Source organism: Notolepis coatsorum, assembly GCF_963971535.1.
Source record: "Notolepis coatsorum genome assembly, chromosome: 12".
Lineage (NCBI taxonomy): Eukaryota > Metazoa > Chordata > Actinopteri > Aulopiformes > Paralepididae > Notolepis > Notolepis coatsorum.
In genome coordinates this window covers 65,408,608-65,423,569 of record NC_140176.1, presented here as the reverse complement: position 1 = coordinate 65,423,569, position 14,962 = coordinate 65,408,608, and positions in this window count along the sequence as shown.

The following is a 14,962-nucleotide window of genomic DNA, read 5'->3' as shown; positions in this document are numbered from 1 at the left end:
TTGAGAGTGGTTTTGAAAGTGGGTAGTGATTCACATTCCTTTACAGCTTTGGGTAGGGCATTCCACATTGATGGCATAATTGCGAAACGTGTTTAGTCCCTTGTTTGAGCCGAATCTGGGTTTAACATGATTTGTGGAGCTCCCTCTGGTGTGTAGGTATCTCTTGCGTTGGTGATGAGCGCAATGTCTGCTGCGCCACCCAGCCGCCCCTAGATGGTAAAGTTTGTTAACTGAAATAATACAAATCATTTAGCCTTTGTGGCAAATACATTTTATTTTACATTTTTGGTCACATTTGTGGTGGCTAACTCAGACTTCCTAAAATATATGCAAATTCAAAGCACTTTAAGTTCACTTACTAAAGAAAACAAGTTAAGCTTTGAAATGACAGAATAGGAAGAAAAACTAACTACCTCATCCACAATTAAAGGTAAAATCAGTGAACTATATGAACTTCTAACTAATGAATGCCAAACAGTCTTCCCAGCTCTATTAAGATGCTGGGAGACGGACCTGGCAACGAAATTTGAAGAAAACAATTGGCAAGATATCTGTGATTGGACGTTCTTTCCCTTTACAAGCAATAAGATCAAAGAATGTTTTTTTTTTTTAATATTTTATTTTACCACTGGGCGATGGCCACTAGATAATTTTTTTGGTACACATCAGATAACTTAGAATGAGCAGAAGTTGGAGAGGAAAGAGGGGGGAAAGGGGGAAAGAGGGAAGGGGAAGGGGGGGAGGTGACAAAAAGAGAGGAGAGAAGAAGAAAACATAAAAGATCAAATAAAAAAATAAACAAACAACAAAAATAAGACTCAATAATAAAAATAAAGACAAAATAAAACTAAATGAAACTAAATAAAACCAAATAAAACTAAAACTAAGACCCCATTTTTTTTTATTTAAATAAAAAGAAAAAAGGGGGACATCACATAGGGTCAGACATAAGACAGAACATAAAACAATAATACAACATATCAGACTGGCTAGCGGTTGTTCCTGGGGAGGATCCTTTACATTTGATCGTTATACTTTTAGCAGAAGTCAGATCGTGTGTGTTTGACATATTCTGTCCATTTCGACCAGATCCGGTAGAACTTCTCCTGCTGAATTTTTATTGAAAATGACATCTTTTCCATTATGTAGATGTCATGAGTTACGTCTATCCAATCATCTACTGTGGGTGCCTCTGGTTTTAACCATCTTCTTGTGATAGCTTTCTTGCTTGCTATCAGAAGCATCATTATAAATATTTTGTCATTGAAGTCCCATTTTTCATAGGGAATATTTCCTAGGTATAGGGTGTCAAATTTGAAGGGGATGTCAATCTCAAAAATGGCTTCTAGGTTCTTATGTATCTCTTGCCAGTATGGTACCAGGGTTTGGCATTCCCAGAATATATGTGAATGATTGGCTTCGTTTAGCGACCTTGGGTTCTATGAAAGGCGCTATATAAATTTGATCTATTATTATTATTATTATTATTATTATTATTATTATTATTATTATTATTATTATTATTATTATTATTATTATTATTATTATTATTATTATTATTATTATTATTATTATTATTATTATTATTATTATTATTATTATTATTATTATTATTATTATTCATTTAGCCCACAGGATCGCCAGCATCTTTCCCCGGTCCCCTGATGTTTTTTCTGCCGGGGTGATAAAAAACCTTACTACTGTAGGTTCTTCCAGCCAAATTCCCTCCAGTTGTTTGAGCCTGTTGTTTCCCATTGTTGTGTACATAATCTGTCCCATACCTCTCCTGAGTCCTGAGATTGACATATTGCATTCTTTTTCCCATTTCTCCTTTATGTACATTGTGTTAGTTGATTTCGATTTGGCCTGGCAGAGTCCTCCATATATTCTGGAGACGATCCTATTACATTTGGATGATTTGACTGCTGATGTAAACACTTCCATGATTTCTTGTTCTCCCGTTCCTATTTCTCCCACTAAATTTTGATTGAAGTAATGTCGTACCTACAGGTATCTAAAGAAATCTTTTTGCTCCAGTCCGTGTCTTCTCTGTAGTGATTCGAAGCTCTGAAACACCCCTTTGTGGACAAAAGTAAAATAATTTGTTAGGCCTTTATCTGTCCATACATTGAATCTGCCATCTGATTTATTGGGGGGGGGGGGGGGGGGGGGGGGGGGGGGGAATTGGAATCGAATGCACACCATCTCAACATTCTGAGAGGACCCTTCACTCCACATAGCTTGATCGTGTCCTGCCAGATTCTCAGTGCTACATTAATCCAGGGGTTTTCTTTTTTTCCCATGTTGTCTATTAATTTGTTATCTGCCACTATTGCTGCTAGTGGGACCCCGTCTGTCATTTCGCTTTCAATTTCCTTCCATCTTGCTGAGTACGATGGGGCGCACCAGCAAACTATTGGCCTCAGTTGGGCTGCATAGAAGTAGTCCCGTAAGCAGGGTAGGTTTATTCCCCCTTTTTCTTTTCTCGGTAGCGTTTTGTATCTGATTCTGGGTTTTTTCCCCTGCCAGAGGAATCTTGATATTAGTCTATCCCATTCCATGAATTGCTTAGTGGGTATCTCCACTGGGAGGGTCTGGATTCTGGAAGATCAAAGAAAGTTATTTCAAATGTATTCATAAATTCTACCTTACTCCTGTAAAAATGCACAAAATCTCGAAAGAAAACTCACCAAATTGCCCAAGATGTAAAATTAAAGAAGGAACATTTCTGCATGTTCTGGCAATGTAGCAAATTGAAGCATTTCTGGAACAAGATTCACTTACTTACTAAATCTGTCATTGGAATTTGAGTTATCACCATGTGTCTATCTATTAAATAATATAACAAACTGCCACTTAGACGAAGAAAAATGCAGACTGTTGGTATACATACCGTAATTCCTCTAATAGTAACCGGGTCTCAAATACAAGCCGGGTCTCTATTAATGGCCGGGTGCGCTCTTGAGCTAAGCAATTATAAGCCGGCCTCCTAATACAAGCCGGGTTACTAATATACTGAGCTGCATACTGAGCTAGTTACTTGATTTCACTTTGAAAACGTTGAAATGACCAGTGACCACCTGTAATTGCACTGTTTACTATTTCATACAGTACTTGGTTTCAATAAATGAACCCAGTACATTTTACTGGGTTCAAACTGACACAAAATGTTGATTTATTAATTATGATCCGTTTGAAAATTTGAAATATAGGCCTCCCTCTTATACAGGCCTCCTCCTAATACAAGCCTGGTACCCGCTACAGTTGAAACAAATACAAGCCGGGGTTACTATTAGAGGAATTACGGTAACATATTTTGCAAAGAAATGTATACTTCTTCTATGGAAAAATGAAATTTCACCAACATTCAATATGTTTATAGAACAAATATCTCTTAGAAAAGATAACGCTTGAAAAGCACAACCAGGGTCACTTATTTCAAGAACTTTGGAATCCACTCTATACTCAACTGAAAATTCATAATGTAGTCCTATAAATGTGTCATATCTAATATAAGAGACATGGAGTTTTAGCAGATTAGATTAGCTGATCTGTTGAGGCTCTTTGTCTGCGTGTAAGTGCCTGGTTGCCTGCGCGTGCAATAGGGTATATCTGCAGAGCCACAAGCCCAACGTCTGGGCGTGGCTTCGGGGCTTGTACTCTGTTTGACTGTGCATTCGGGCTTGTACTCTGTTTGACTGTGCATTCGGGCTTGTACTCTGTTTGACTGTGCAGTAGTCAGTTTGTGCCGTTTATTTTTACAAGCAGTGAGGACTCGACAGCATTTGCATTTCTGTGTTCCGTGTTGCAGGTTAGGGTTAGAGTTAAGGTTAGGGTTAAGGTTGATTGATTGAATTGATTGAAAACTTTATTAACAGATTGCAGAATGGGTACAGTACAGTACAGCTCAATTAAGGTTAGGGTTAGGGTTAAGGTCAGGCCCGGACTGGCCATCGGGACGTTCGGGACGAATCCCGATGGGCTGGAAGTAAAGTGGGCTGGTCCAAAAAAAAGATTATTATTTTTTTTACTTTATATTTTTTTGATGGGGGGGTTCGACTGGCCCATTTAGTCCACTCCAATCGGCCCACTTTGGTAGGGTAGGGCTGAAAAAGTTAGATGTAAAAATGAAAATTGCCACAGAAAGTTGCCTACTAGCTCTTGCAGTGATTTCAGTCATCTCCCAGGCTACATGGTCTGTACGGCGGGCCGGTGTGGGCCAGTGTGAGTCGGTGTGTGGGCCACTAATGTGGGCCGGTATGTGGGCTGGTGTGTGGGCCGGTGTGTGGGCCAGTGTGAGGGCCGGTGTGTGGGCCGGTGTGTGGGCCAGTGTGTGGGCCGGTGTGTGGGCCAGTGTGTGGGCCAGAAACAAGACAAGGTACAAGCCCCGAGGCCCCGCCCACGCACAGTCAAACAGAGTACAAGCCCCGAAGCCCCGCCTCAAACAGAGTACAAGTCCCGAAGCCCCGCCCAGACATTGGGCTTGCGGCTCTGCAGATATACCCTACTCTGCGTGTGGCTGTCAAACCCCGCCCCCACGGGGTCGGGTCGGGTCTGGGAACGGGAGCTGAACACGCAGCGGCCCGGACCCTTATCGGAGTGGCCATCGATAAGCGGGTGTGAGCAACCGGGTGCAATAAACTGTCACTGTTTACAATACCGACATTTGCACTTTTATTTCTTATTACTTATTTACTTACGATCTATTTACTGTCCCTTTATTTTTATTTTTCTATTATTATTATTTTTTGTTTGTTTGTTTATTTGTTTATTTGTGTATGTGTGTACCTGTGCGTGTGCGTGTGTGTGTGTATGCCTGTATGTGCGTGTGTGCGCGTGTACATGTGTGTATGTCCCAGTGTGTGTAAGTGTGAGTGAGAGATGGGAGAATAGATTGAGTGGGGAGCACAAGGAAAATTGTTCATGAGAGTGACACTGAACATTCTGTAGATCTGTCGATTGAATGTGAAACCTCATTAAAATAAAAAGATTTAAAACATTTGTGGTGGCCTATTTTGTCAACCAAATGTTGATGACATAAATGTTTATGCTCATAAAAGTATCACAACAAAGATTGTCAATCACAAATGTAATTTAGATTAAAAAATATCTTCAACAAAAAGAAAATCCATCATCTGTCATCACCTTCAGCAAACTGAAACCTCACTTAGAATTCAGCTCCTCAAAGCACGCCTGGATGATCAGCTGCCTTTGAATGAATGTTTTTTGTTGTTACCCTAGTGGGAGTATTCTTTTTAATTACAATTCCATGATGATTTTAGGTTCTTTATGTATTTATCAATACAATTAGACATTATAGATGTTTCTGCAATGTGGTCTCTTGTCTTCCTTGTATTATTTTTCATATCCACTAGATGGAGATCGGTAGGATTAAAGCACTGATATTCAGGATCTAGTAATCTTGAAAAGTCTGAATCTGGATCAGGGTGATCCTATCCTGGATTGCTTTGAAATACCGGGACAAAATCTGGCAGAGTTGTCTGATCCTGGATCAGATAGGGATTAAAAGTTTTGAACTCCTGGGCCCGGATGATTTCGGTCCCGCTTAACCCTTTCACTACCACACTACAGAAGATTAACCTCAAACTACGGTTGTGCGATGTCACTCAGACATCGCATTTATTCATGTCCACCATACAGTATGTGGTTGCAATAGCACAAGGCGTTCAGGAGATATGACGTTTTTTGTGATATAAGCCCTTTCCACAGCCTTTGAGCAAACTTTGAGAGCCAGTTATAGCTAAACTATATGGAATATAAAGAAAATCTGAAAGATAAATGTTTTTCTGCTTGGTCCAGAGATGCCCACACATTTGGTGCTCAAGTGAAAAACTGATTTGGATACAATTTTACATGGATATATTCATCTGGACCCACATAATCCAGGGGAAAATTGTGTTACTGTCCAAGTTATGGGCCAAAACCTAAAGTTCGTTGTTATAGGGAGGTGTAGTGATTACGTCATTGCTGTTTCCCGCGCGCTCCAACCCTCTTGAAATCGCCATTAACCCCTAATTGCCCCTGATGAGCAGGTTGGCACCTTGCATGGTTGCCTCTGCCGTCGGTGTGTGTGAATGGGTAAAAATGTGAGGAACAAATTGTAAAGCGCTTTGGATAAAAGCTGCTATATAAATGCAGCCATTTACTGTACCATTTATCTATAGCGCCACCATCTGGCCAAATGGCACCAAATTCGACACTGCACTCCCCTGGCCCCTCAGCAATACACCCACAAGCGTGAAGCCGGTCAGGCGAACACAGACATGCAAATGACAGACAGGCACGACCAGAGGTTCCTTCCTTTACAGTCAGAGACACACAGAGATTCCATTCCTTCATAGTTAGACGGGGTGCTGATGGGGTGAGGGGGGACCAATTATAATTTCCTTCGTCTTTGCCGACATTGAGGTGAAGATGGTTATCCTCACACCGCTGAGCCAAGTGTTCCAAGATAGAGAGAGAGAAAAAAGAAGAAAAAGAAATCACACTTCAAGGGTTCAGAAATATGAATTTGCCTTCGACTGAGTGCAAGTGCTCAATAAAAGTACGAAGTGGGAACAGTCTGGCGGCTTGCTGATCTGACACATGTTATGGATAGGATGGAGACTCCAGCGGTACATGCAGGGGGGGTGTAATTATTACCCTATGTATCATTCCAACTGCCTATAAAAGGCCCAGAGTTATGTTATATCAATAAATAGAGCAGGAGCAGGAAAAATAGCAGTGAGCACAAAATGTACCGCGTGTGTCCAGGACCCCGCAGTACATACATCCAGCCTTCGCCTCAACCGGAGAGTAAATGGACTGTCGACTCGGCACGCTGAGCCTGAATGGTTCCTGGTGGTGAAACATGAGGTCGTTACTTGGGGGGGAAATGTTTGTTGACTGCGTTGGAGCGACAAAACAAAGCCAATTAAAGCCTCGGATTAGAGGAAATAAATACCGAACATTAAAACATAAAATTAAAACCACTTGTCACACTGGGTAGAGAGACCAGAGGCAGGAGATACAACCCCCCACCTCGATAAAGTACACATCATTAAAGACAATTGATTACTGTAATCCCGGGCATTTTATTACCAAACACGACTTCCAACCTAATTACATTTAGATCGCAAAGCGGGTAGAAGATACGAATACTGCACACACACACACACACACACAACACACACACACACACAACACACAACACACACACACACACACACACACACACACACACACACACACACACACACACACACACACACACACACACACACACACACACTTTAAAGCCACAATCTGTGAGCATTTGATGATCTCTGTGAAACACTGTCACTCCACAATTGGCTTTGTTTTTAAGACATTTACTATCCTTGAGGTCGAAGGTTGTTGCTTTTCTGAAATGTATTGCCTGATGTATTACCTGTAGTATGTCAGTTTGCGATAGTTAGACTGTCTGAGCCTATAGTACAAGGACCAACAGTATGTGATAGTTAGACTGTCTGCGTATGTAGTACAAGGACCAACAGTATGTGATAGCTAGACTGTCTGAGCCTATAGTACAAGGACCAACAGTATGTGATAGCTAGACTGTCTGAGCCTATAGTACAAGGACCATCAGTATGTGATAGTTAGACTGTCTGAGTATGTAGTACAAGGACCAACAGTATGTGATAGTTAGACTGTCTGAGTATGTAGTACAAGGACCATCAGTATGTGATAGTTAGACTGTCTGAGTATGTAGTACAAGGACCATCAGTATGTGATAGTTAGACTGTCTGAGTATGTAGTACAAGGACCATCAGTATGTGATAGCTAGACTGTCTGAGCCTATAGTACAAGGACCAACAGTATGTGATAGCTAGACTGTCTGAGCCTATAGTACAAGGACCAACAGTATGTGATAGTTAGACTGTCTGAGTATGTAGTACAAGGACCAACAGTATGTGATAGCTAGACTGTCTGAGCCTATAGTACAAGGACCATCAGTATGTGATAGTTAGACTGTCTGAGTATGTAGTTGTCACATAACAATGTCACAAGACAATATAGAAGATAAGCTGGAACGGGCTGTATGTGAAAACCAGCCCGTCCAGTAGTGCTTTAAGCAAGGTCCCGAGCAGGTAATAAAGTGAACACAAGACGTTGATCCAAAATAGTAAATTATATTTATTACACAGGGTAGGGCTTTAAACCTCCTCTGACTTATAATGCAACAAAGGGAAAAGACAACCCACAAACATGTAACAAATAGGGAGAAAGGTAATTGGAGAACAGACAAAGTGAGATATACTAAATAAGCGCCCACAGACACTAAAGGTACCAAAGGTACAATTCCACACTCAGTGGAAAATAGGCCTAAAGCCAACAAGAGAGAAGTGGCGCAGAGGCCACTGATATCTCTATATATATACTTAGTACTTAGTCCACACGAAGCAGTAGATAAGCACAGTATCGTTCCACAATGGTCAATAAATGGCAACCTCACGAAACTCTGATCAGTAGCACTGACAGAGTGAGGCGCCCCGATGTGTGTCATCTCCACTCTATTAACCACCCATCTCCACTGCCTGTTCCAAGGTGCACCAATCAGATGCAACCAATCCAATCAGGGAGATGAGTGGCATCTGTGAATAGAAACAGCAATTAGGAGATGACACAACACAACACCACACATAACAGACAACACAAATAATATACTAACCTGATGTTCAGATGGTGTCATAAATACAGGAATAATGGTAATGCCCAACCCACGTACCCATGTACGTCACACCTCCCCCCATAAGAGCGAACCTGTAGGGTGAGCAAAACATTATTACTTATTACCCAACATGAGGTTAGTACACACACTAGGGAGAACAGAAACAACAAAAAAAATTCTCCTCCCACAATCACCCACCAAATGGGCACACCAGCACCACACAGGCCCAGACAACATAACAATTGTCTCATGCACACGTACAACACTACGCACAACAATGCATGTACAGATACAGCACTCAAAACTCAAACCTCTCATGCCTCTCTACCACTCTCTACCACTCCTCTATTGTTCTTGACCGGGCCAGATTTCACACCTCCACTTCCTCCCACAGGCTGGGCAGATTTTCATCTTAAATTTTTATTCGTCCCAAATGTCCCAGCCCCATCAGATTTCTTAGCTTTTTTCACTGTTTACTTATCATGCATTGCAACACTAATATATGATCAGTACCCCAAGTCAGACTGCCCATATAAAAATTATTTTGGGGGTCTGAGGGCAGTAGCCCCCGACCCCCTCCCTGGGGAAGCACTTAAGTTAACTACCCTCCCTTTGTTCCCCCAGCCAACACCCCTGGAAAATTAACACCTGAGTAGACTTAAGTGGCACACAAGCAGCAACAAGCAGCAGACAAGCAGCAGAATTGGTTTGATTTTTGAGCGCTGCGTCTGTATGCAAAATAGACGCGCAGTGACGTCAGTGAAAACTGCATGTAGCACACACCGGCTACCGTATGCAAACCGGTCTCAAAATGTGGTGAGATCTAACTCACAAATAACCATGTCAAACGCACATGGTCAGCTACACACCCAGCCTCCACCGCTTTAGAGCGAGCAATTGCTCGGGCGACACTGCTTGACGAATGTAAAATTCAGGTGGTAGTGATACGTCTTCCATCATCATCTCTCCAATAGATGGTTCGGGAATTACCAGCTTCCCCTGAACGCTACATACAGCAACCTCTTCCATCTCTCCAACAGATGGCCCCCTGTCCTCGGCGAGAGCCTCGCCACCGACAGAGTCACTCAACGTCAAAACTTGAGTTCGCTTCCCGTCCTGTGCCTTGGTGACAACACAAGCAGAAAACACATTGGGGTGATTATCAATCAATTCATCACAACACAAGTCAGTCAATGGAGCCTTTTCAACCTCCACTACAGGGATCACACTCTCCCCAGCGAACTTGTTCCCCATGACAAAATCAACCCCCACACCTTTTGGTTTCTGGGCTGACTTTCTTTTGTCCTGTCGCTTTGTCAGCGTAAGACATCCTTTTACCACATGGCCTGTCTCTTTACAATAATTGCACACCACCGGTCTCCTAGACGGCGGCGAGCGTGGCCGGAATGCTGACTCAATCAACGCATCGCACAGAAACTCAGACACCGGGGCGGCCACCATCTCCAGACATGGAATTACTTTCCCCCCAGCTATATCATTCCCCATGATAAAATCAATTCCGGCTACCGGAAAAGAGGAACGAACCGCCACGGGAAAACAACCTGTGACTAGTTTTGACCTCACATGTATCATATGTAACGGAGCGGGTGTGTAGCCCATTTCTATCCCGCACACAATAGCACTTGATTTACAAGACGACTCCACATTTAACGGCAATACATCCGCCAGCATAAAGGACTGTGAACCACCTGTATCACGAAGGATCCTCACCTCGCGCTGGTCACAGACCTTACCCGACAGTGACACAAAACCAGAAGACATAAAAGGATCAAAACAACTGTCTGGTTTCTCCCGCCCAGGGCGTGAGACAGTGCTAATCAACCCCACCACCTTTGGTTCCTGAGCTGGCCTGTCAGTATTTTGCCGATCGCGCACAAATGCATAACAGTCCGCCACCAAATGACCTGGCTTCTTACAATAATTACAATGTCTCTTTTCAGACGGAGGCGAGCGTGGCCGATACGCACGCTCGCCATTTCCCCGAAATGGTAATTCCCGAGAGGGAAACGCACCGTTTTTAACACACACAGCATCGTTACGCACCGAAGCATGTTTGTGCGTCAACGCCAATTCATCCGCCAAAACAGCAGCGTCTTGGAGAGTAGACACTTTCTGTTCATTCAGATACAGTTCGGTTCGTTCGGGCATACAGAGTTTAAATTGTTCCATGAGTACTAACTCGCTCATGGCTGCAAGATCCTGCACCTTACTCGCCGCGCACCATCGTTCAAAAAGATTCCTCTGTTCACGGGAGAAATCTGTATTTGTTTGAGAAGGGGATTTTCTGAGCGAGCGAAAACGCTGTCTATATGCTTCGGGAACCAACTTATACACACGCAAAATAGCATTCTTCACCCGCTCATAACTTTGACTGTCTGCCATAGTTAATGACGCTACCGCTGCACTGGCTTTGCCAGTGAGCCTGGTCTGAAGTAAAATCACGCACATATCCTCCGGCCAATGCAGAGCCTGTGCAATCCGCTCAAAAGCAGAAAAATAAGCCTCTACTTCTGATTCTCGGAACATGGGTACCAGATTAACGTGCTGGCCGATATTAAAGCGAGCCGGGGAAACCCCAGCTGGAGAGGAGGTAGCACTACCAGCTCCAGCTTCCAACCTCAGCCTCTCTATGGCCAGTTGGAGTTCCCTGTCCTTCTCTCTCTCCTTTTCTCGCTCTTCCCTGTCTTTCTCCCTCTCCTCTCTGTCTCGTACAGCCGCTTTGTCCTCTCTGTCTCGTACAGCTGCTCTCTCTTCTCTGTCTCGTACAGCTGCTCTGTCCTCTCTGTCTCTCTCTCTCTCTTCCCTGTCTCGCTCCTCCCTGCGCAAAAGCGCTCTCTCCTCCATCTTGAGACGGGCAAAACGCAGACTAGAGCGCGTATGGCCAGAAGACGTGGATTCTTTATCTGAATCCCCCGCGCCCTCACTTTCAGCTCTGTGAGTACTACCATTCTTCCTAATAGCACCACCCTCTGGGTTAAGATCACGCAAGGGAGAGTCAACCCATTCGCCAGTGTTTTCAACCTCCTGGTCACTATGACTCACTACTCCCCGAGCCGTGCTGAACACCTGTTGTTTCACTAACCCCGCTATGACAGCCACCTTCATATCAGCCTTGGACTGGGAACCTTGCACAGTTATATTATAATGCTTAGCAATAAGGCATAATTCCGCCTTAGTGCAACCTTCCACCTGATCCTCTGTTGGATCCGCCACAAAGACTTCAAAAACAAACGCAGACGCAGCCATAATATGTCTTTATGCGTGACTATGATACACCAAAAAAAATATATATATCACGTCCTCACTTAGTTAACCATGACCGTGCGCAATAATAATAGACACATTCTGCTCTTATACCTCTTAACCAAAACAATCCAACTGACCACATCTACCAAATGAAAACAATAACAAATGTTCCTAACCACTTAACTAGGAGTCACCTGTGTCACTCTAGCCTATCCCAGCTAAACTACTCCCCTACCGGGATGAAGGCTACACATATCTTCAGTCGCTTACCGATTTCATTGCGCGCTCCACCGGAATCACGACTCGTGCCCCCCACCCTCTAGCCAAGCAGGTGACCCCCCCCTGTTACCTATGTGGTAGAAAAAAGAGATCTGGTTAAGAGCATACACGAATGGTTAATTATTATATAAAACACAGCATGGATACATAAATACTAATAAACAACAACGCCACTTTACCTGATACCATCAGCCCCTATGTCAAACGTACACAGCAGACCGGCATTGAGCCCCCCATGTCACAAGAACATGAAAGACCGGAAATGAGCCCCCATGTCACATAACAATGTCACAAGACAATATAGAAGATAAGCTGGAACGGGCTGTATGTGAAAACCAGCCTGTCCAGTAGTGCTTTAAGCAAGGTCCCAAGCAGGTAATAAAGTGAACACAAGACGTTGATCCAAAATAGTAAATTATATTTATTACACAGGGTAGGGCTTTAAACCTCCTCTGACTTATAATGCAACAAAGGGAAAAGACAACCCACAAACATGTAACAAATAGGGAGAAAGGTAATTGGAGAACAGACAAAGTGAGATATACTAAATAAGCGCCCACAGACACTAAAGGTACCAAAGGTACAATTCCACACTCAGTGGAAAATAGGCCTAAAGCCAACAAGAGAGAAGTGGCGCAGAGGCCACTGATATCTATATATATATACTTAGTACTTAGTCCACACGAAGCAGTAGATAAGCACAGTATTGTTCCACAATGGTCAATAAATGGCAACCTCACGAAACTCTGATCAGTAGCACTGACAGAGTGAGGCGCCCCGATGTGTGTCATCTCCACTCTATTAACCACCCATCTCCACTGCCTGTTCCAAGGTGCACCAATCAGATGCAACCAATCTAATCAGGGAGATGAGTGGCATCTGTGAATAGAAACAGCAATTAGGAGATGACACAACACCACACATAACAGACAACACAAATAATATACTAACCTGATGTTCAGATGGTGTCATAAATACAGGAATAATGGTAATGCCCAACCCACGTACCCATGTACGTCACAGTAGTACAAGGACCATCAGTATGTGATAGCTAGACTGTCTCAGCCTATAGTACAAGGACCATCAGTATGTGATAGTTAGACTGTCTGAGCCTATAGTACAAGGACCATCAGTATGTGATAGCTAGACTGTCTGAGCCTATAGTACAAGGACCAACAGTATGTGATAGCTAGACTGTCTCAGCCTATAGTACAAGGACCATCAGTATGTGATAGCTAGACTGTCTGAGCCTATAGTACAAGGACCATCAGTATGTGATAGCTAGACTGTCTGAGCCTATAGTACAAGGACCAACAGTATGTGATAGCTAGACTGTCTGAGTATGTAGTACAAGGACCAACAGTATGTGATAGCTATACTCCAAACTTGGCAGAATCTGCACCTGGCTTGCTGATAAACTATCATTACACCTGGGTAAAACGGAATCCATTCTCTTTGGATCAAATAGAAAACTCAGCAAGACCAAATGTTTCTCTGTTACAGTGGGTGACAATATTGTCACAAGGAAAGATGAAATTACCTACCTGGGTTCCATCCTAGAGGCAAATCTTTCCTGTGACAAAATGGCAACCAATGTAATAAAAAAAAGTCAACCAACTTTGTACAGGATCTCCTATCTGGTAAATAAGAATACCTTGAAGACTAACAGGAGCACTCATTCAAGGGTACTACGACTATGCTTGCACCTCATGGTACCAAAGCACCTCAGAGGCCCTAAAAACAAGGCTACAAACATCACAAAACAAACTGGTCAGACTACTGCTTGGCCTTACTCCTAAAACCCACCATACCTCTGCGCCCATACCTCTGCCCATTTTGACAATCTAGAATGGCTTAGAGTAGACGACCGAGTACAGCAACTTGCAATGGGCCTGGTCTACAAGATACACTACACCACTAAGATACCCATGTACCTGTCGAAATACTTCCCAAAGGTCAGTGAATTCCACGATCATACCACCAGAGGGAGTTCCACAAATCATGTTCAACCCAGATTCGGCTCAAACAAGGGACTAAACACGTTTCGCAATTATGCCACAATAATATGGAACGCCCTACCCACAGCCGTAAAGGAATGTGAATCCCTACCCTCCTTCAAAACCGCTCTCAAAGAGCACCTACGCGGGTGGCTGCAATTAGAAACTGGCCACCGTAAATGTCAAAATCCCCCCCCCCCCCCCTCCCGTTCCAATGTAGTTTCTTCCCCCGGATGTATATATTTTTTATGATCTCTTCTTCTTACACAGTACCGTATATTTGTATGTCTTGTATGTCATAATGTCTTGATGAATTGAAAATGGAGAACCCTTATGTAAACAAGACGAAAGTCTTTTTCTGGTCTGCATCCTCTTAGCAGTTGTTAGTATTGAGCTGTACTGTATTGTACCCATTCTGCAATCTGTTAATAAAGTTTTCAATCAATTAATCAATAGTATAAGTACTGTATGTGATACTGTGTAGCTAGACAGTCTGAGCCTGTAGTATGAGGATCAATCGTACTGTATGTGATACTGTAGCTAGACATGTGTTTGTTTACATTTGTAATGCTTGTAAAGCACTGAAGTAAAACAGACGTGTATTTCTTTGGTTATGAACGCCTGAAAAAAATATCAAAAAAGCTTGTTTTCCATGTACACGTCAAACAACGCAAGAACATCATGCGAGTACACCCCAAAGTTCGAATAC